General features: G+C 42.3%; 2 long non-coding RNA genes across 2 annotated transcripts; both read left to right on the top strand.

Moving 5' to 3' along the window:
* Positions 2,186 to 7,114, top strand: LOC110437475. The gene is made up of 3 exons (XR_002455530.1): positions 2,186 to 2,479; positions 2,764 to 3,066; positions 6,854 to 7,114. It is a non-coding gene; the product is annotated as an uncharacterized LOC110437475 (long non-coding RNA).
* On the top strand, positions 7,220 to 9,270 carry LOC110429931. Its single transcript, XR_002447123.1, has 7 exons — positions 7,220 to 7,343; positions 7,445 to 7,634; positions 7,729 to 7,926; positions 8,015 to 8,188; positions 8,264 to 8,653; positions 8,752 to 8,915; positions 9,026 to 9,270. It is a non-coding gene; the product is annotated as an uncharacterized LOC110429931 (long non-coding RNA).

The raw sequence follows: 24,640 nt of genomic DNA, 5'->3' as shown, positions 1-24,640 counted from the left end.
CTTCATTCTCAATTTTCAGGTACAACCAGCTCAATCCATCTACATCAAGGCCACGATGCAGAACTGCCACTCAGTCCTGATGGGCGAGGCTGCAGCACTAGCACTAGGAGCCAAGCTAGTCCAAGCAATGCAAATCTCCTCCTGCAATTTTCTTTTAGATTCACAACAATTGGTTGTGTTTCTTCACAACGCCAACCAGGATCATCCAACCGATTGGAGAATGAAATCGTACACCTAGATGTATGCCAATGTTGTAGGATCCATGGAGGCTCTTCTATTCAAGATTAACAGATCCTTCAACTCTACAGCCGATGCTCTTGCCAAACAAGCGCATGCCTCCACTCTTACTGAGCTAGATCATTCTTGTAATAGATTGGCATGTGGCCCCCTCTGTTCAATCCTTCAGGCTCTACTAACTGTAGACCTGTACAATGTACACATCATCACAGCTTCCTGCTGCTTTTAATAAAAGTCTTCTTGTTCTTTGTCAAAGAAAAAGAGAAGTCTCTGCTGCCGCTGCCTTGCAAGTCAATAGGGAAGGGAAATGCTCCCGGCCACATGACTCGGGGCTTCCTGCCGCATGGAAAGCGATGCGGGCTGCAATCCCACATCTAATGGACTTCCAAAGGGCATCGTGAATTACCGTAGAGGAGCAGATTGTTCCGAGGTTTTATGACATTGTGCTCCCAAATTAACCGTAAGAAGGGGATTTGAATTGGCCCAACACCGAGGTACCAAGGAAGATACCAACGAACCCTAGGATAGCACTGAGCAATGCCCTACCAATATCACTTGATGTTTCCACTATTTGTAACATCCGGATCGGCCATTCTTAACATAAAGATCACTATACTCCAGGACATAGGGTTGAGAAACACAAACCAGGATAAATTGAGTTGTCTCTTTCATGTTTTGAGTGTGTGCGCCACCGGAGACCCACGCATGTATGGACCTCGGACGAACAACCACGAAGCTCGCCGCAGTCACGAACCCACGATAGCTGGCACGCTAGGTAGAAGAGCACATCATGTGTGATCATGGCTCTATGGTGGCCAGAGCCACACACACACCTCATCGTCAGAGCTAGCATCATCACCTCCAAAGGCAACGTGGCATCTCCAGCAAAATCATCATTGCCAGCGGCTCCTTCGGCCCTGACCAGGTTCTCACCTTGGAAACCTGGACTACATCGCTCATTGCAACGGTGAGCTCCACACCTTTGAGGAAACTTTGTGAGGACAAGGAGTCCCGAGCGTCGTACCCTGCGTTGGGGCTTCTGGGAGCCGACCTGGATGTCTAGCCCGTCAGATCTGACTCGGGCCTTGTTTACTTTCACCCTAAAATCCAAAATTTTATCAAGATTCCTCGTTACATCGAACCTTTAGACGCATGCATGGAATATTAAATATAGATGAAAATAAAAATTATTTTCACAGTTTGGTCGAAATTTACAAGATGAATCTTTTAAGTCTAGTTAGGCTACAGTTGGACAATAATTATCATAAACAAACGAAAGTGCTACAGTGTTGCAAAATTTTTTACATCATAAACTAAACACAGCCTCGGTCTAGACCCGAACACCAATGTGTCAGAGCGTCGCCAGATGTTCCACTTGGTGTCAAACGTTGCCAGGGCCCTGGGAGAAGCTACACAAGTCACTGTACCGTACTGTGATGTTGCAAGAAGCTATCTCGTGTGCTCTGTTGCTAGCTGCTTGATGCGGCTATTTATTGGGTCTGCAGACCGTAGCGGCTTGATCACGAGATGGCAGGAAGAATTGTGCTGTCATTTCTTGCTAGCTTATCTTGTGCACCACGTCCTCTATCTTTATTTAATCACGCTTCAATCATAATAATTAAGTCAAATGAAGCAGGTATATACATGATAAGAGAAAGAGAGAGCGACGTTGTCGTTTCCTTAGGCCTTGTTTAGTGTACCCAAAAACCAGAAAGTTTTCAAGATTCCCAATCACATCGAATCTTCCGCACATGCATGAAGTATTAAATATAGACGAAAACAAAAACTAATTACACAGTTTGGCTGTAAATCGCGAGATGAATTTTTTGACCCTAGTTAGTTTATGATTGAACAATATTTACTACAAACAAACAATAGCAACGAATAAATCGCAACGGAGGACCAATGCCTTGGCGGGCGTGTCCATAGTCCACTCACGGAGTCACAGGGGCACAAGCCCGTTTGGGAGCCCACCTCGACAGCTCCTCATCCCACGTATAATAACTGTTCACCCACGCCATATTGAATTTACAATCCTAGATCCGATGTCACGGAAAAATGCCTAGAGGCCGATTTAGGGCTCATTCTCGTGGTGGAGTAGATCTCAAGAAAAATACGGCGATTTAGGGTTCGTTGCCATGGTGGAGGCTCCATCGCTCCAGCAGGGGCAAGAGATCGAGCAGTTGCCTGTGAAACCGCTTGGCATGCAGCGGCGGCGTGCGAAGGATCTGGTCGTTTCCAGGTACTAGCAAATTATAATACAATATATGCAGTCATCAGTCGTTCATCCGCCTCCCACTCCAACTTGTCTGCTTATACGATCATATTGACGGAGATTTAGATTTATTTATGGTGCATTTGTTGGCCATGCGTGTATGTGTTTGATCTCTTTCCGCCTCTGTCAGATAGGTCTTGTTGGCTTAATCCTTATGTAGTCATACCCGCATCCATTCAACATGACTTTCCTCTCTTCATTTTTAAAAATTTTCTGTTTTTCTATTAATCAATAAATTTCTAATTTTTCAGTGACGTATAGGTGGAGCCATGGATGTTTAGTTCTCACGGTGCCCTTGCATTGGGATGGATCTACTATCTGTATTTGATGATTTGTTCTGTTGATTCATAATTAAATGGTGTTTTCTCTGTTTTTTTTTTTGCGAAAGTTAAATGGTGTTTTCTCATATATCTGAGTCTTCCTTCAGTTGCTGAACTCGTGAAAAGAAGGCACGAATATTCTGAACCTTTGCAGTCATGGAAATAAGGAGCGGATCGATCTCCTGAACTTTTGCACTATATGAGTATTTTCCAAATCACTTAATTACAGTAAAGGTAGTTTCTGTGTTCTAAGAAAAATAGAATACATCTCATTTTTTCTGCAATATACATCATTTATAATATATACTTTCTGCAAAGGTTCCTGAAAATATAGAGACCAGAGATTATGCAAGTACTAGCAGACTACTTATATTAACTGGATACACTACCGGAAAACCGGACGTTGCCGTGTGCCTGTAGGTTTGCCGTGCGCAAACCTACAGACACACGGCAAAGAGCATATTTGCCGTGCGCCCCCCAGACCAGCACACAGCAAAGCTGAAACACTCGGCGTTTACATCCTACGCCGTGAGCTAAACAGAAGAGCTCACGGTGAAGTCAATCTATTTGCCGTGTGCCGAGAAAAAACACACGTTGAAAATAAAACGCACATGTTAGATGATTTCCATGATGGAAACCTTGGCGAAGGACGTAGGGAGGATGAGGAGGAGCCAGAGGCTACTGCAAAGGCGTATTACGACATGTTAGATGCGGCACAGAAACCGCTCCATGGGCACACAAATGTATCTCAACTAGATGCCATTGGACGTTTGATGGACTTGAAGTCACAGTTAAACATGAGTCGAGCCGGATTCGATGTTATGCTGACAGTGTTTGGCAGTATACTTCCGAAAGATCACATTCTGCCAAAGAACATGTATGAGTCCCAGAAAATGCTTCGTGCACTTAAAATGCCATATGAGCCAATACATGCTTGTGAGCATGGGTGCGTCTTATTTAGAGAAGAACATGTTGAAGCAACACACTGTCCAAAGTGTGGGTCCTCTAGGTTTGTGGAGCAACACCATGCGGATGGTCGTATAGAGCAGCTTTCGATTCCCGTGAAAATCCTACGGTACCTTCCCGTCATACCAAGGATTCAACGGTTATACATGACCGAGGAGTCTGCGAAACATATGATATGGCATAAACATGGACGTCGATACAGTCCTGATAAGATGGTACATCCTTCAGATGGTGAAGCATGGACCTATTTTGATAGTATTCATCCTGAGAAAGCTCTAGAGGCTCGTAATGTACGTGTTGCCTTTGCAACAGATGGTTTCAATCCTTATGGAATGATGGCTGCCCCATACACTTGTTGGCCCGTGTTTGTTATACCACTCAATCTTCCCCCTGGTGTATGCTTTCAAGCACAGAACATATTTTTGTCTTTGATAATTCCTGGTCATCCGAGCAATAATATGGGTGTGTATATGGCGCCTCTGATCGATGAATTGGTCAAATCTTGGGATGAAGGGGTGTTGACATATGACCGAGCTACAAAAACCAACTTCACAATGCATGTTTGGTACTCCTTGCATGACTTCTTGGCGTATGGGATTTTCTGCGGCTGATGTGTTCATGGGAAGTTTCCATGTCCAATATGCAAGACAAACGTTCAGTTCATTTGGTTGAAGAAGGGAGGCAAATATTCCTCATTTGATAAACATCAACAATTCCTCCCAATTGAACATGCATTTAGACAAGACATCAAGAACTTTACGAAAGATGTGGTAGTTACAGACCCGCCACCGGCGATGATGACGGGTGCTGAGGTCCGTGCTCAGATAGATGCTCTTGAGGTCAGTGAAGATGGTGGTTTCATAGGATATGGTCATAAACATGCATGGACACATAAGTCAGGCTTAGAGAGGCTCCCTTATTACCAGGACCTGCTACTTCCACATAACATTGATGTAATGCACACTGAAAAGAATATCGTCGAGGCACTCTGGGGAACAATCATGGACACTCAGGATAAGTCAAAAGATAATGTGAAGGCTAGAATCGATTTGGCAACATTATGCGATAGACCAAATCAAGAAATGCAGCCTCCTAGAGCAGGCAAGAATTGGAGACGACCTTCGGCCGATTACATGTTGACCAGGTCTCAAAGGAGAGAAGTACTGGAATGGTTCCAAAAGTTAATGTTTCCTGATGGGTATACAGCGAATCTGAGAAGGGGAGTGAACTTGTCTACTATGCGAATCAATGGGCTTAAGAGTCATGACTACCACATCTGGATTGAACGGCTTCTTCCGGTGATGGTACGAGGCTATGTCCCAGATCATGTGTGGCAAGTGCTTGCAGAATTAAGCAATTTCTTCTGATAGCTTTGTGCTAAGGAGTTATCTCGGTCCGTGGTTAAAGACCTAGAAAAGATGGCACTTGTGTTGCTCTGTAAGTTGGAGAAGATCTTCCCACCAGGCTTCTTCAATCCGATGCAACATTTGATTTTGCATCTCCCATATGAGGCACGGATGGGGGGACCTGTGCAGTTTCATTGGTGCTATTTCGTTGAGAGAACCCTAAAGGTTGTTAGAAAGAAATGTAGAAATAAATGCAAGATTGAAGCTTCCATCGTAGAGGCATCGATTCTAGAGGAGGTGTCAAACTTCACAACAAAATACTATGGTGACAACCTTCCTAGCGTACATAATCGTCCGCTTCGTTATAATGTTGGCGAAAATGAATCCAATCTCAGCCTTTTCCGCGGGCAACTCGGAAGTACAAGTGATTGGACCCAGAAGACCTTGAAATCTGATGAGTGGCGCATTATCATGTTATATGTATTCTCCAACCTTATAGAAGTGCAGCCATACATAGGGTAAGTCACTATTCTCAACAAATTTGTTCTCAAATAGTCAATATTTTGCCCTGAACCCCCTTCTTCCTCATTGGTATAGGGAATTTCTTCAAGAATTCTGGCATCTATCTAGGGATCCTAGCCCTCAGGAATCTGAGACCCTTCTTAAAAAGGGAGCAGGAAGTGGAATGCCCGATTTCATTTCGTGGTTCAAACATAAGGTATTGTCCAATTTAGTTTCATATTTCAATTGGATCATACGTGCGAATCATATAACTAACTATCTGGCCCGAGCTTGCAGGGCCAAAATGATGAAAACATGAGTGCTGAGTTGAGACAGGTTGCCGATGGTTTTGCATATAGAGTCAGGACATTTTCCGGTTATGATGTCAATGGCTATCGATTTCACACAACAAGACACGAGCAACGTCGGCCCAATCGAACAACCACAAATAGTGGAGTTTTCACGCACGGAGATGATGGGGTGGATTACTATGGAAGAATTGAAGAAATATATGAACTGTCGTTCTATGGCTGCAAACCTCTTAATCCCATCATATTCAAATGCCATTGGTTTGATCCTACAGTAACGAGAAAGACACCTAATATTGGTCTAGTTGAAATTCGATAGGATTGTGAGTTAGCAGGAGAAGATGTCTATATCGTGGCTCAACAGGGCACACAAGTTTATTATCTTCCATACCCATGCCAAACCAAAGAGAATCTTAAAGGTTGGTATGTTGTGAACAAGGTATCACCACACGGTAAACTACCTCTGCCAAACGATGATGACTACGTCTTTAACCCTAACACATATGCCGGAGAGTTCTTTCAAGAAGAGGGGCTAGAAGGGACTTTTGCAATAGACTTAACTGAGCCGGTCGGAATGGAAGTAGATTATGAAAGAGTTGTTGAAGGCGACGATGGAGATGAGGTTGAAAATGCAAAGGACATGGAATTACTTCGGAAATTACATATAGGCGATGTCAATTATGCCAACATTCCTCCTTCGGACGGAGCGGATCTTATTGACATGTATGATAGTGATGACCCATCTTATGATCCAGCTAATCCGGATCATGAAGAATATTTCTAATACATGTAATGCTACATTACCTTCTAGTATTGTTTTATTTACTTTGCATCTATTTATAATTATGTCTTATTTATGTTGCATCTATTTCTAACCATTTTTTTGGTCTCATTTTGTAGGTGTGAGAATAAAGATGGTGGGCGGTATCAGGAAGTTACAGGCGGTGTACAAACAAACGGCCTCGAAAGCTAAAGGGTTGGTAACGGGTGGAGGCAAAGGTAAGGGTGGAGCAGGAGGAGCAGGAGGAGGAGGACGACGAGGTCGAGGGGGACGAGGACGGCGGGGTCGTGAGCCTACCCCACCACCGTCGCCACCGCCTCAGGAGGAGGACATGGACGAGGACGAGGACGAGGACAAGGAGGAGCAGCAGCAGGAGGTGCTGGAGGAGCAGTAGGAGGAGGAGCAACAGGAGGAGGCGGGGGACGATGAGGACGAGGGGGATGAGGACGGCGAGGAGGAGGGGGAGGAGGCAGGGGGCACCGCTTCTGATTCGGCGGAGGGAGGCCCCTCTTCTGGTCAGCCGGTTGTCTACTTGAGAGGTCCCTCGCGTCTCCCGAAGCGAGGGATGCCTAATGAGAGACTTCCGGTGATTCGTCCAAGTGGCGAAAGGTAACTAATTTTACATGTTATTCCTACTTTATTATTTCTTGTAGTCAACTAATAATTACTCTTCATCACTTGTGCATGACTTTCATCATTGTGCAAGGCAGTTACCATACTCGCCAGCCCAATGGCATTCTGGGGATTTTGTGCAGGCGTCACTTTCCCGGCATTGTTCAACATGCCGAAAAAATGGAGCCAGCCTACACGTTTGCGCACTACACCTCCGCCCGCGACACAGAGGATCGCAGGGGCAGGGTCTTTGACAACAAGGCAGTGTGAGTGTGCACGGAGCTATGGGTAAGTATTTGCATAATCCTACGTTGCTCAATACATCGCATTCCCTGCACATTCTTCAAATAATAATTATTTGACATATCGTGTCTCTATGCAGGATTTCTTCAGATGTGACCATGGATATGAGGATGGGGCTCCCCAAGTGGCTTACAATGCATGCCACAAGCTCGTACTGGACATGCACTACGAGTGTCGTGTCCAGTCCATCGTGACATACAACGCCCAGTACCTTTCTCGAAAGGTGACCAAAACTGTGGCTAGAACCATGATGCTGACCAAGGAAGAATTCATGAAGGTACATATGCAACACTAATAATATTTTCTTTTGTAAGATTAAGTAACCTTAATATGATCTTATATGTCACATGCTTGATGTCGTGTAGGTTCCTCCGTAGTGGTGCAATGCGAACGTCCGTTGCTGGGAGCTAATTGTGGACAGGTGGTTCACTCCTGAGTGGACACAGTCGCACAGTGCTGGTAGGGAGCGGCGCGCCTTGATGCAAGGTCCAGCACACCATCAAGGCAGTCTTAGCCTTGATGGATACAGAGCTAGATGGGTAAGCTAAATCCACTTCTCTCGTATAATGCTCAATTTGGCATAATTTCTAATCATACTGTTGTTTCTTTTGCAGTCACAGGCACATGATGGTCAGGAAGTCTCCACCTTCCAAGCGTACGCGATGGGGCACCAGGACAAGTACAAGACAGCCGTTCCCTACAACCCACATGCTCCGGCCTCGTCGTACAGCAACCCCTCCGTCCATACACGCCTCACTCAGTATATAGAGACGGCAAAGGAGGTATATGGGCCGGACTACGATCCCGCGGCCCATGACATTGATGGAGAAGTCGTCATGAGGGCGGGAGGAGGGAAGGTTCGTGGCCGGTACATGATTGGCGACGGCAGCTTGGATTCTAGAACTGTTCCCAGCCTAGCCCAGATCCGAGCAACGACCACAAGCTCGAGCGCGCCCATACGCCAACGGCCGAACAGCACGATGAGCATTGTGGCATCTCTCCAGGTAATTTCTGTTTTATTCTCCGTTCATTTATTTCGACATACATTTGCTTTGCATTGTAACATTGCTGTCAATTTTATATGAGCGGCTGGCCGAATCAGAGAGGCTAAGGGAGGAACAAAGACTTAGGCAGGAGGCAGAACAGGAGGCTGTTCAACAGAGGATGAGCGCGATGTTCCAGTACATGCAAAGTATTGGAGCAGCTGTAGGTCAACCTCCTCCACCTGAGTTATTCCAACCTATACAACCTGCTGTCAACACTCCTGTGAGTTGCCTTCTATTTATAATGTTTGTTAAGTCCATATATCCGTTGTTAGACAACACTTCTATTTATAACCTTTGTCTAACACATGCAATATATTTAACTTTGTGTAGAATCAATCGGCGGCGTCAAACGATCCACCTCCTAGGCTACAAGGAGGATCGGAGTGGGACGCATGGAGTTTGCCGAGGTAGGTGGAGTGTGATTCATGATGTGGGACGCATAGAGTGAGACTTGTAATGGTTATGGACATTATGTGATGCTTGTGGGTTTATATGTGTTGCTCATGGAGTTTATTTGTTGGTTGTGGCCTACATGAGATGGACATGGAGTTTATGTGATGGATTTGTCGTATTTATGATATATATGTGATCTGTGATGCTTATGAATGTATATGTGTGATCTGTGATATATATATATATCTTTTTGTTTTGATGGCAAAGCAAGTAAACAAGCAAAAAAAAATTGACCATAGAGGCCGTGCGTTGCACACGGCAAAGAGCTTGTTTGCCGTGTGCTGTAGCCTAAGGCACACGGCAAAGACTGCTGGCCAGAGATACCTGGGAACTGCCTTTTCCGTGTGCCTGGTCAGGAAGCACACGGCAAAGCCTCAAACTTTGCCGTGAGCCTGGTCAGGAAGCACACGACAAAGACTGCTGGGCAGAGCTACCTGGGAACTGCCTTTGTCGTGTGCCTTGTTAGGAAGCGCACGGCAAAGCCTCACATTTTGCCGTGAGCCTGGTTAGGAAGCACACGGCAAAAATAATTACTTTGCCGTGAGCCCTGTGACGTGGCGCACGGCAAAGCTGGCCGTTACTGCGCACACGACCGTTACGTTGCTTTTGTGTGCCGAGAGCCAAAAAGACACACGGCATTACGTTTGCCGTGCGCCCTGAGGCTGGCACACGGCAAAGATGGTCTTCACCGTCAGCTACTGTGCCGTGCACTCTTTGCCGTGTGCAGCGCACGGCAAATGCTTTGCCGTGTGCTTTGGGCATTTTGCCGTGTGCCTGAAGCACACGGCAAAGCTCGTGAGTCCGGTAGTGACAGCAAAATGAATTTGTAAATAAATTTTTTCCCCTCAGGTCCATGGACGGGAAATTCCAGACAGCTGCAAGAGGTGTTGCTTGATCTATTACATCTTTGATGATAAGTTTATGTTTTATTATTAGGTATTCTTTTTTGGCCTCCATTATTTTAATGCAAGTAAATTAGACCAAAACTTGCAGAAGTGATAGTTATTCTTTAAGAAGAAGACCATGGGCACTATTATGGATCTACTACTTGCTTGAACTATGTCCTATTTACAATAATTGGGCTACTTGCAATTTGCTCTATCAATTTCTGCAGGAGGTCCCTGCCCTATGTGGTGATCATACCAGGCCATCTCGGACTGAAATATTTGCTTTGCAGGCAAATAGGATGAAACTGAGTCCAATCTCAACATTAATCATCACGTTCAGTTAAGATAAGAAAATTTTTATATATTCCTCTATTCTAAATGTGTAGTTTTGCATGTGACACTTGGTTTTACTATTAATTATACCTAAGTCTGCTGCAATTTAATTTCATACTTTTCTGCGAGAATTTAGTTCCATACTTTTAACTCACTTTACTTTGGATTACAACCCATAATTGTTGATTTAATGAAGGTATCTCTAGTATGTCCTATATCTGGTTACATTTTTTATTTATGTTGTAGTCACTAAATGTTTAACATCACTTTTAAATTATCATTGCCAAGCCCTATTCTATTCATGTTTCATGACGGTGGCTCATGTGGTAGGGCACGTCGCCAACTGCTTTGGTGGAGGCTGTCGTCGGTGGTGGCAATTTCTGCAGTGGATTGGTGACGGAGGCTAGCATTTACTGGAGCAGGTCAGGATGTTGTGCTGGTAGTGCTTTCAACCATAGCTATCCCACTCGTAGTTTAGATCAAGTTGGATTCTTGCACATGTCACACATAACAATCCTGTGTATATCCAGGATCAGTAGTGCTAGATCAACACAGGTACTACCTGTTTATTATTTCACATTTATTATTTTTCTATGGGATAACCATTCTTGTCGGCCTAGATAAAAAAAATTCTGGATAGTTTCTTTCTTGATCATATTGCATCTTATCTGTTGCCTGGCACCTGGACAATCAGTATTGTTGCAGATTGTCTAGTCTCATGACTTTATACTAATATGGTGAGATGACATGCCAATTTAATATGGTAGGACCTATCTGAATTTTGTATGGGTACCATAAAATTTGATTTTATATTTGTGCTGTTGCAGTCATCAGATTTGAGCTCCTATCTTAAATTTTTGTTCTCATATTAAAGAAATCCAACATTTATCTGTAGGTCGAGAAGATAAATGGATGGTCACACTAGTGGAATGCTAGAGTATGGAAGGAAGGAGAAAGGAGGACTGCCATTCTAAGAGGGATCTTTATGTTTTATATTTGACTCCCATAGGAATTTGTACTCCGTACAAAAATTGTGTCATGAATTACGTGGATGATACTAATTGTAATAGAATAAATTTCTTATATACTATATGGCTGAGTGCTTATTTTTCATGTGTCGGATGTTCTTGCATTTTTCATAAAATTATACTAGTATTATCCCTCATATTTTTCTAAAAATAAATATTTATAATTAATAATGACTTAGTGATTTATTCTTTGCAACACATATAATTGTTGCAAAAAAGTAAATCAATATGTTGCAATAAACTATAGAAGTAGTTTGCCGATGATTTGTACAAACGCATTTAAGTGTTGCCCTAACCCATCATTATGCGTTGCAACTTTGCAACGGTTAATAGTACGCATTACCAACAGATAAATAAGTGTTGCTATAGATCCTTGCAACGCCACTTTAAGCAACGCATATTAGATGCGTTGGTATAGACTCTGCCAACGCATATATGGACTTTTAACAACACATATTTGCATTGCAAAAGGGGGTGTCATTTTGTATGGGTGTTTGTGTTGTAGTGTATAACGGCATCCAAAAAATTTTCATATCTAAACAAGGCCTTAGATATATTGGCATTTTCCTGCATGCTTTCTAACAAATGGCTGACAACGGCTTATGCTCATCTAATCTCCTTGTTTAATAAGTACAAGTAAAAAAAATATTTATTTCAATTTGCATTCCACACTTTTTTCTCTCTTTGCTCATTGACTAATATATCTACCACAATCTCAAATTGCCTCGAGTGCTAAAAACCGCCAAGGAAAGGGGTTAAACCGCCAAGAAAATGATCCTTGACCACAAACCGTCAAGCAAACACACTCAAAGATAGAAGCTAAGGAAAATTAGTTTCCTTGGCAGTTCTGGCACTCAAGGATGATTTCCTTGGAGGCTAATCGCCAAGGAAATTAGGACCAGACTTAATTTGCTGAAGGGCCAAGAAATATTGCAACCGTCAAGGAAAGTAGTTTTCTTGAGGGTCAACAGCCACCAAGTAAATTAATTTTTTTAAGGGTCTACAACCTCCAAAGAAACACTCTAGACCGCCAAGGTAATTATTGTTTCCTTGGCTGTTCTTCGCCCCTAAGTAAAATTATATTTTTCCTTGAGTATTATTGACTGTCAAGTTAATTCTTATTTTCTTGAGGACCGGCCCCCAAGGAAATTTAGTACTGTCAATAAGAAAATATTTATAGTAATCAATATATTCTAATATTCTACTCACTATATTCAATTGGCACATGACATACATACAAACATTTTATTATGGCCCCCAACTATTATATTGATGTAAAACATTCATACGAATATTACAAGTACATTTATCATTGGTCCTCACACGAAATACATACATCATGACGCAGAAGTCACTAATAGTTTCCAGATCTTGATATAATACATCATTGATTTGATCTTTCAATTGGTTCTTGCATAGTAGTAGAACACAATATACCTTGCAAGGTGTTTAGTTGAAATAGAACCCCTTGATCTGGCTATTTATTGGAGCCCCTGCTACTACTTTTGCTCTTCTTTGGCTACTACCCCTGTTGCTTCTGCTCTTACTCGTGGCACTGTTACTTCTCTTCTTGTGCTCACCACGCCTAAATTGGGATGTGAAGCAGCCAAATTAATCTTTGAGCATAACTTCCCAAGACCTCCTATAAATGAATATTTTTCATTAGAGTAATCTTGTGACTAGAAAAAAAATTCAGAGGTGAAGGACGAAGTAGTAGTTACTCAAAGCCTTTGAATATAATTAAACTACTTAAACGACAAGTCAATATACAGTCCCATAGCAAGAGCTAACTAAAGATAATCATTCACTGAAATCATTTGGATCATAAAAATAGTGTGCCACAGCTATTTCAACATCACAAAAATATATCGGCAGATCCTAACTAACTTTTGTTAAGCTATATACAAAACTGGAATCAGTTTTGCAAAAACTATTCAGTAACTTCAGTACTGAACTAGATAAGGAAATTCTAGTTCATTGGTACTAATGTATGCAAAAGAAATCCTAGTTCATTGGTAAGGAACATACTATGCACTATTGCACATCAGTACCATGTTCTATTAATAATTCAAAGGTAACTTCAGCGATATGGTACTAAAAAATTAAAAAAATCCTAGTTCATTGGTAATGAATAGACTATGCACTATTGCACATAACACTCAAGGAAATGAGTTATTTCCTTGGAAGTGACTGGAAACTGCCAAGAGAAACACTCAAATTCCTTGGCGGATTACTTAAACCTCCAAGGAATATATGTTTCCTTGAGTGTGGAGTAGCACCGCCAAGGAAAGTGTCATTTCCATGGCGGTTTGATTTTGGCCCCCAAGAAAAATCGAGGCCACCAAGGCAATTCCAGTTTCCTGTAGTGATAATACACATAAAATTATAGAAATATACTCTCCACAAGTATGATAATTAAATTTACCAACTATTGGTCCCTACATTTTCTGTCCATAGTTTTCTGCTATTGGCACTGAGGAAAATGGCACCCGTCATAGGCCATTATGTGATTTTGGTGTTTAATGAACAACATGACCATGAGGACTAATAAAGTTAAAGCTAATCTACAAGAAAAGTTCAAATGAATGCAAAATTGGCTTGAACTTTGGCAACGTGGAGATCGAAGTGATCAACACCTCAAAGCAAGACATTAGAAGCTGTGTTGAAAACCTACTAAGCCATGTTAGTAGTCTAAGACCAAAAAGTAGGCACAAATGAAATCAAAGGCAAGACAAAATAGATGGATGAATTGGTTTTGTCTCATGATTTTGAGTCCGATCAATTTTTTATAGAAAAGACTCTAGGGGAGATCCCTACGGTCCCTCAAAATTTTATTAAATTTTAAAAAAGAGAGCTACAAGCAATACTTACAACAAGAATTAATTAAAAGCATTGAACCAAGTGCAGAAGGAAGACTGCAAAGTCTCCTATGAATCTAACAGACTATATATTACATTGACTTTTTAAATTCAAAAGCGAGAGACTAAAACTAGGATGCGCTTGCCATGGAATATTTTCTCAATCCTCACTTTCCCGATTTCCCAAGAGGCTATCAGCACTAACTCCATGAAAAAAGACAAGTTGGAATTCGCTCTTTTCTTGTGGGCAAAACGTGGGAGAAGACCGAGCTTCTCATCCCATTGAATGTGTAGAGCTTGCCAACACCAGTGTGCATAAGTCAAGCGGGCATTGTACCAGATGACCAATTAAGTGGTTGTCAAACCTAATTGTCAATGGAAGACTTTTGAGTTAGGTAATCTACTCAAAATGGAGATGATCCTGATGCCATGGCGCTCTAGAGCCAAAAATAAAAGGAGCATAAAACATCATTGTTCGATATGTGGTGATCAGGTTCAAACATGCAAAGCAGCAAAATGAAAGAATCTTCAAACTTCAATGCACATGGTGGAACTGGATATGTAGCCTTCGTTTATGTTGTTGCGCGGCTCTGGTGTGTGGCATCTTCTTTCCATTGGTTCCAAGATACTCTTATTGCATTACAATTCAACTGAAAGATAAAATCCCTATCAAGTTGTCCCTTCCCATCACCAAATCCTACTATCTTCCTCCCCTATTACCTTTCATTTTCCTACATGTCCCCACTACATGTTCTCGATGAACCACAAATATATCCAGACTGAACTAGAAATCAAACCCAAAACCCATTAAATCCTAGAACAATACATGCAACAAAACCCTAGTTAGCAAAGGTAACTACAAGGACTAACGTAACACCACCCCATTGGAAAAAGAAATTCACAAAAAATCGCTTATCAATCTAGCACACCACAAACGCTAGAAGCATTCCAACCTCACCGACTCAAATTTCCAACCATAAGCCCTCCTCACTATATGGATCGACAAAATCTATGTGGCATTAAAAAATTGGATCAAGTACACATACGAGCAAAGGAGAAACAAAGAGGAAGGAGATGTAGTGGGCACATACAAGAGCACGTCACTGGAGATCCTCTAGAAGACCTTCGACAACATTCTATGACGGGAACGTGGGAGTTCACTAGAACAATTGTTGCAACGCAAAGACCACGAGGTAATCGCCTTTGCTTCCTTTCCATTTCCAAACAGAAGTTAGTGTAGGTGTGTTCGGTGTTAATGGGTGTAGATTGTAATGGATCACATTAAAATGCAATAGAACACAACAAGCATCTTTGAGGGTGCACACATCTTAGAAGCAAGATGGATGGACCACACATCATATGAACAAAACTTAAATTTTAGGCAATCGACACATAGGACAAGTGTTTTTTATTACTAGACTAAATGAGCATAAGTGTCAAGAAAGGAAACAATGACCACTATGTGACGTTAAATTCACACCCGTTATATACACGCCACCACGTATGTGCGTCTGTAGTAGTACTACTACAAACGTGTTGTATTGACGGGCGTCTGTAGTAACTAGCCAATAGGGGTCGTCAGCCCGACGAGATCAACATGCGTTTGTAATAAGCTATTATTATAGACACGTGTGTTCTTTTCTAAGTCTGGGATAGCAGAGTCAAAACCTATAGACGCGTCTATGGTATATGCGTCGGTAGTAACATCACTTATTATAGACACATGTTGACACAATTCATCTAGGATATAGCTTTAGATATGTGTTCATAGAAAGCATCTATATATGCAGTAGTTAGTATAGACACATGTCATGATCTCTTGAGGCAGTGGAAAGCAGTAGAAAAGTCTACGGATGTGTGTACTGCATGCACGTCTGCAGTTGTGTGTCTTATTGAAGATGGCTTGCATATGTGTGTTCCTTAGGCACATTTGTAGTATCTTGGGTGCTTTAACTGGCCTCATACATGGGAAGAGAGAGGGTATTGGCACCAAATGGATGTCTTAGTGTGCTCTTGCGTAGCTCTCTTGGTGGCAGCGCGTACCGTCATTGCATGTGGCGCAGGCCTCTAGCTTTGAGCCTTGCGAGAAGAGAGTTGACAGGTGGGGGTGCATGCTGCTACTATCAGCGGGGGGGGGGGGCACTCTGCTATGGCTAGCGATAGGCCAAAGGGGCTAGCTGTACTATAGCATAAAAAAGAGGGACGGACTAGTGTGGGCAGGCGTGCTTTGCTATTGTATGTAGCTAGGTAAGCTTGCGGTCGAGTCTAGCTAACTAATTAACTCTTTACTCTCTGCAGTGTCCTCGATCTTGTGCTCTAACAATGCTTTGCCATCTCTCGAGCAGCTGCAAGGGCTCGCCAGCGGCGTGCTCAACACTCTTCCTTGCTCTCATCTTTGGCCTCCTATTCTCTAGTGTGTGCTCTTCTCTCTATGAGTAATGCGGTGATCTTGTGAAATTGTGATGAATGATTGCAATGTAAAACTAATAGCCTACTAAGATGTATCTTTCTTATTTTCTTCTAGCTTCAATCTTTTTTTGTAGATGGTGGATGATCGACGCTACTGGATGTATGTTAAGAACCATACTTCTAATGAGTACTTGGAAGGACTTGATAGTTTCAGAGCTGCGGCAGAGGAGGACATGAGGAACAAAGATAATATGTCTATGTTGTGCCCATGTGCTTACTATAAGAATGGCAAACAGTTCACGATCAAGTGGATAGTCCAGGGCCATTAGTTGATGGGTATAGGAAATAACATTTCAACCTATGTGCCATGCTCTTCACCACTATCACTGACATCCCAGGACATCGTAGCGTGTCTGAGAAGAGCAAAGGAGAAAAAGACTACTTTCAGTGCTTAGATGACATAGAGAATGTTTGGCTGAATAACTCGAAGGCATCGACATTTCCTTCCTCAGGTTCATCCATATCGGGAGATGAAATGTCAATTTAATGGCACATAGGAGAAAGGATCTGCACCAAGGGATTTCACCAAGAAAGAGCTATATCACTAGGTGGTATAGGATACCACACCTAAAGTTATTGAACCGGAGAGCACTATCCTTGGAAAGTGATAGCACGGTGAAACAACAAAGTAGAAGAGTGACGACAAGAAGAGGTGGAAGAAAATCTTAATCCTATGGGAACTTCCATACTAGAAGCATATCGTGGTACGCCATAGCATCGATCTCATGCACGTTGTTAACTGTAATTAACTCCAATTATAAACCATCAACTAATGCCCAAGAACCAACTAAAATGAACTAAAGTGCCCTATGATTAGATTTAAACCTAATGAGTTCCACGAGTTTTGGTGTTCTCACTTGTTTTGCAGATATTGGATATTCTATTATTGATATTTCTAATACGATTACAAATAAGAAATAAACTCTATCATAGTAGAGGCATTAGAAATAGTCGGGACATCTCTTAGCATTGCTTAAGTTAGGTTGTCATCCCCAACGCAACACCAAAAGATGTTGTTATACTTATGATCATGGCACTACAGAAAAATGAATAAAGGTTATCCGCAAGTGCATAGATAAAATACACCTTGTAGCATTACACCTAGGAAAGTTCCAGGTATCGTTATTTATAATTTTACCACTGGGAAGACACTTGGAGGTATGAAAGCTATATCTTACACTTGTGATAAGAGTTCCACTAGATCAATACTCAAAATAGGGATCAAATCATATCATAAATAAGGATAATTAATAACAAGTCAACATATCTCAAAAGAAACCCACCGAGCATTTCCTTCTTCGGCATGATTCTAGAAAGAACTAGAAAATAGAGACTAACTCTAGGGGTTATTTTAACTATAGTTCATTGAGCTACCTTAATTAGTGCAATTATATTTACTAATCATAGTCATGACTTAACCTGAATCCATACACAAGAGACATTGCTAAGGTGGGTCAGAAACATAGCAAGACATCACCTCACAACTCCACCTTACTAGTCTTATATTTAGGGAGTAGACTACATAGGACTCAACAAAGCTGTCACCTTTGTGATCTACCACATGGTCCAGAACATAGGGTGCATTCGCAGATAGACATTATCTAAGCACCACGCCTACACAACTTCTACCACCCACCCCTCGGCTCAAAGGATGAGTGCTATACAAACATGTGTAAACACAAAGCTAAACCAACTCTAGCAAACATATAATCAAAGTAGGCAATGAACATTATAATTATGAATGTATAATTATACCAAGTTATAACAAGTATTTGACTCAAACACGAACTAGAATAAGAACTAGAGGGGAGTTATGAACTACATAAGAACACGATGAACTAGACAAACTAGAACAAGAACAAGATGAACTAGAAGATCTCATTGATGAACTATAAGGACAAAGGATGAACTAGAAAATAAACACAATGAACTAGAAGATAAGTAACTCAAATAGATTAACAACATTGAATATAGGAGAGAAGTACAAGGCTTTACCTAGCCTCCTCGCAACTAGATCTGGAATCCAAGCGTTGCTTGACTCCTCTAATTCCTATTCTTATATTCTAGCTATGCCCTAGCTGGTGGAGCTCTAAACTCAACTATGAGATATGTGATATGATTATGATGGATTGATGCCTTTAGGGGGTCTGCATCTGCTTATATAGTCCGATCGGATGAACCGTAACCCTTGGATCAAACTGACATAGAACAAGGGTCAAGATGCATCATAGAGGTTGGTTGGAAACCATCACACAAAGAAGAAGGGACTGCCAAGTGGGCCCAGGCTAGCTGACCTAGCCCACTAAGGCTGGGCAAAAAACTTGTAACTCGCTAGCTCGCTCGACTCACTTGTTAATAGCTCGACTCGTTTTATAATGAGCCAGCTCGAGCCATCTCATGAGCTGCTCGCGAGCCATAACGAGCCAGTCAATTATTATGCTAGCAACTAAAATTGTCTCGGCTACATGCCTAAATATTTCTCAGTAGCTCGACCTAGTCCATTTGTAAATCCCTAACTTTATCTGTCAATGGATGATGCTTAAACTGTATAAGTATGACTATCATATAGCCACGGTCGTGATCGTAATAGGCTGGGTGGACAAAACTCTAGTTTGTTTGTTGAATTGTTAAAGCTATATGTACTTTGTTTAGTTCATTTTAAGTATGCATGTGATGTATTTGTTGCTCAATTACTTTATAAATTTATAGTCTCTTTGTACTATGTTTTTATGATTTGGCTCGTGAGCCAAACGAGCTGCTCGAGCTCACTAACAAGCCGAGCTGAGCCAGCCTTCTAGCTTGTTTGTATAACGAACTATAACGAGTCAAGCCATAACGAGTCGAGCTATAACGAGTCGAGCCACTAACGAACCGAGCTGGCTTGATATCCAGCCCTAAGCCCACCTGGCCACTGCCAGTCTCCCACTTTGTTCTTGTGTCTTCTTGTGTCTTCTACATCCTTATAGTGTCCCTTTCTGATCCATTTGCATAATGAGTCATGTCGTGGATGGATTCTTTCACAGTGTCAAACACAGCCAACATATGAAAGCTTGTGCCTCTGAGAGAAAACAAGATGCTTCCCATGAAGCCTCATGATTGTGATGTCATGCTCACAACAATGCATGTAGTTGGAATCTAGAACATTTTGTTACAAAAAACCCGAATGGCAATCATGCGCCTCTACTCCTTTAGTGCAATCTCTCAGAAGATCATAGATGGAGGATCACTAGAATATTATCTTAAGAAGAAGATGATTGAGGTGATGTGTTTCCTCGAGGCCTACTTCCCATGGACTTTCTTTGACATATCTATCCATCTCATTGTACATTTAGTTAAGGAGCCTATGTATCTTGGGCTGATGTTCCTCCACCACATGTACCTGCACAAGAGATTCATGAATATTCTGAATAGGTATGCCAAGAGTCACGTCCATCCTAAGGGTAGCATGGCGCAGTGCTATTCTACTAAGGAGGTGATCGGCTGGTGCCTCAGTTACATTGACCCCACTAATCCAATCGGCATCTCCAAGCCTTGGCATGAGGGAAGGCTAGGAGTAGAGGCTATGTTGGGGAGAAGTGCATTACTCTAGATGTAGATGCCTTCAAACGAGCCAAATTTTGTGTGTTGCAGTACACAATAGAGGTGGGACCTTACATCATAGAGCATACGGAGGTGTGGTGGCAACAAAACCTACACAAGGGTTAAGCTTGGTTAATGAGGGGCACATATTAGCCGGTTCACCGAATGGATCAAACATTGTCTTGCTAGTAAAACATCTTGCCAAGACAAAAGGCTTCAAAAGCTAGCAAAGGGCCCTTTCTTCACGGTCACAACCTATTAAGGCTTTGACATGAATGGCTACACATTTTACACTATTGATCAAGATAAGAAGAGCATGTACTCGAACTATTCTATTCATGTAGATGCATTTGACATCAACATAAGACAACATGATATGATTAGATTGAAAAGATATGAGAACTCTTGTATCTAGGTTTCAAGGTGGTCATTTTTTGGTGTCGCTAGGTAGGTGAAAGTCAGGGTGTCATGAAAGACAAGTAGGTCTACACTACGGTTGACGTTAGCCAAGTTGGGTACAGAGAGGAGCCATTTGTGGTCACAAGTCAGGTTTCTCAAGTCTTCTATGTGCGTGACACTAGAAACAAGAAACGACAAGTAGTTCTCCCTAACAAAAAATAGGTTATCGATCTTGAAAATCCAGTGCAGGAGGAAGAGTTCAATGCATACAATGAGGTGCCGCCTTTGGATGCTTCATCCTCCCTCAAATTTTGGCTAGTGAGCTAATTCCATACCTAAGAGATGGCCATAAATAGGTTGGGCCTATGGTCAAAGACACAAGAAATGGCAATCCCACAAAAATATATAGATGCTCATGTGAGTTTGGAAACAATGTGCAACTCCTTGTAATGTGTATGCTACCTTGAATTGTGGATGTATGTTTATCAAGACCATTTCAAATCATTTCTTTCATGAGATGTATATATGCTACCAGAATTTGATGTGGCATATCATCACCAAGCACACATATGAGCAACAGACATCTTTAAGCATCTAAAAGGTGCCAATATGGCTAGAGGGGGGGTGAATAGCCTATTTAAAAATTCTACAAACTCACTAGAGAAAGAGGTTAGTAAAGAACAAAGCAAAGCTTTTTGCTCTAGCTCTAATGAGGTGTGTGCAAGTCATGTATCCAATAATTCTAGTTGCTATTGTCACTAGGCACACAAAAGCTATGTCTCTACTTACACTAGAGAGCTACATAAAGTTTCTATACAAGTAAGTAAGCTACTCTAGTATGCGGGAATATAAATGAGAGAATTTGATCTTTATACCGCCGCATAGATGGGTGAACCAATCACAATAAATGAAGTCCAATCACTGGGAGAAATCAAATAAACAATAATAATGCAGACACATGATTTTCTCTCGAGGTTCATGTGCTTACCGACACGCTACGTCCCCATTGTGTCGACCAACACTTGGTAGTTTGGCGGCTAAGAGGTGTTGCATGAACCTCGTACTCACTAGGACACCACAAGAACCTACCCACAAGTGAGGTAGCTCATTGACACAAGGAATCCACTAGTGTTACCTTTCGACTCACCGTTGAGGAAGGTACAAGACCCCTCACAATCACCAGGAGATGGCCACAAACAAACACCAACTCATGCCAATGCTCCTCCGCTGCTCCATGCCATCTAGGTGGTCACAACCACCAAGAGTAATAAAAAACCATAGCTAAATCGATCCCCAAGTGCCACTAGATGCAATCACTCAAGCAAGTGCACTTGGAATCACTCCCAATCTCACAAAGATGGTTAATCTATGAAGGAGATGAGTGGGAGGTGTTTGCTTAGACTCACAAGGATGTCAAGTATGTCAAAATGCCAGAGTGTAAGCCCAAGCCGGCCAAACGCTATTTATAGACACACCTAACAAATAGAGCCATTGGCTCTCTCACTGCATAGAAAAACGGGGGCATCGGACGCGCAAACGGTTAGCTATCGAATGCTAGAACCCGGCGTCTGATACTCATATGACAGCCATATCTCTAGCTTTTGAATCTCATGCGTCGATCTTTAACGGCCACTTAAACATTTGAGTTCACAGGTTCAAAGCATCGGACGCATTAGGTGGTATGCAACGGACGCGCTCCATAGCACCGGATGCTACTCAGGGAGCTCTACAAAATGCACAAGCATTGGACACGTCCGATGCTGCCTCACCGAATGCTCCCTGGCATCCGACGATCACAACTAGAGAAGCTTGCTCACTGGTGTTAGTACTAACCAGACACAGGAATAGTGTCGAAGCCGTGTCCGATGCTCACCGTCAAACGCTCCAATACGTAGTTCAACACTGCACTGCTCAACCACTATACACCGGACGCTAGGCCAGCGTCCGGTGAGTGTTTTTCTAGTGAAAAATGCTCCCTTGACTTCTTCAAACTTTCCACCGATGCAATAAAAAATATGCATTTTATTTTCTCAAAAGCGCTGAATCCCCCCTTGCAAGCTCTACAGGAGGGAGAGAGAAACCCAAACCCATCCCTACCCTTCAAACTCCACCTCCTAAAGTGTGCCAACACCACCATGTGTGTACCAACATGTGCAAGTGTGTTAGCATTTTCACAATCATTTTCTTCGAAGGAGTTAAGTTAGCTCACTATGTTCTAAATACATGCACATGAGCAATCTCACCTAGTGGCACTCGATAACTGCTTAGCCAAAGAATTCTCCTCTTTAAAGTATGGCTATCTATCTTAAACATGATCACACCCTCTATGGTGCCTTGATCACCAAAACCAAAACCCCTAAGCAATACCTTTGCCTTGATTCCAAAACAAGTTTTGTTTTCTCTTTCTTCTTTTCTAAGTTGAGCACTTGATCATCTTGTGGTCATCACCATGATCATCTCTTGCTCCATCACTTGGCATGTACCAACCTCATCTAATCTACACACACTTAGTATAGAGGTTAGTACTTTGGGTTTCATTAATTATCCAAAACCAAACTAGGGCTTTTAGTGTCTTGTCACTATCCTTGACCTTTTGTTTGAGTGGTTTGAGTACCTCAGTCAGGGCCTCATGCACGCTGCCTCGAGAGACACTAAAATTTGGAGACTGCATATATGCATAGAAACATTTAGTAGACAGAAATGAAAATAAAGGTCTGCAATGAAAGTGAAAGTCTGAAATTCACAATGCTATTTTAAGCCTGAACTAACATTCACTCGACTAAAACATACATTTATTGGATTAAAAAATAGCATCGCAAACATCTGCTCATCAATCTCTCTAAAAATAGAGCAACAAGTTGAGTTTGGCTAAAGATACTTAAAAGATTTCTAAGACATTATTTCTGATAACCTATCCAAATGGTTAGTCATCACACACATTAAATACCAGAAAACACATGCATGCATCTAGCTAGAACGGGGACGGTGAGCTTATTACCTCGCCAGGCTTGGCGCTGCACATGTGGCTACTGCGCATCCAACGACGGCACATCCTTCCCTTGGCCTCTTTGCAATGGTCGTATGGCTCATTCTCTGGTACCACCGTCACTGGCTCCCCGCCATCCATGTCCTTGCCTGCTATGTGGAAGAAGAGGGCCCTGCTAAGCCTGCTCTTGAGGGTTTTCTAGGCCTACCCCTCAGCCTCTTCGTCACCACCAGTGTCACCACTGGTGAGAAAGAAGAGGGCACCATTGTTACCAATGCGCATTTTTCTAGGCCTGCCCGGCCTCTTCGTCACCACCAAGGTCACTGTTAGCGAGGAAGAAGAGGGCCCCACTGTCGAGGCAGAGCCATGCCAAGCCTTCTGCTTATTCGCCGCTGCCACCACCACTACTAATGCGGGCGTGGCCTTCTCCTTCTTCAACTCTGACAAAGTACTGATGGTGGCAATGAACATGCCGTCGGCCGTCGGTTGCTCGTCCTTTGTAGGTGGCTAGTCCACGGTGATGGCGGCTGCATTGTGCTTCGTCTGTGGCACCTCGAAGGCTGGAGGAAGTTCCGATGGCTAAAGAGGAAGCGATAGGAGTGGAGGATTTTCTAGGCAGCGAGGGAGGCGAATAGTGTGGCATGATGGTGGCGAAGTGTGAGATGCATGGGTATGATGGTAGCAGTTAATAGTGGAGGGGCGATGCGGTGCAGAGGTTCAGATTTGCAATTCAAGGGATGCGCGTATTCCCAACATGGATCTATAGTAATTAAATTGGAAATTAGGAATTTTAAATCTTTGATTACAGATTTAGTGTAGTAAATGATCAAAATTGGAAATGTTGTTAACACAAAATTTGTGAAAATAATGAAGATCTACAACTTCCATTTTTGTAAACTGTTTGTGTGACACTGTTTGGATAGTCCAAAATTTGAATTTAAAAAAATTATTAC

The sequence above is a fragment of the Sorghum bicolor genome, chromosome 8 (genome assembly GCF_000003195.3).
Source record: "Sorghum bicolor cultivar BTx623 chromosome 8, Sorghum_bicolor_NCBIv3, whole genome shotgun sequence".
NCBI lineage: Eukaryota > Viridiplantae > Streptophyta > Magnoliopsida > Poales > Poaceae > Sorghum > Sorghum bicolor.
The sequence above is the reverse complement of the archived record's forward strand: the minus strand, read 5'-3'. Positions and strand labels throughout refer to the sequence as shown.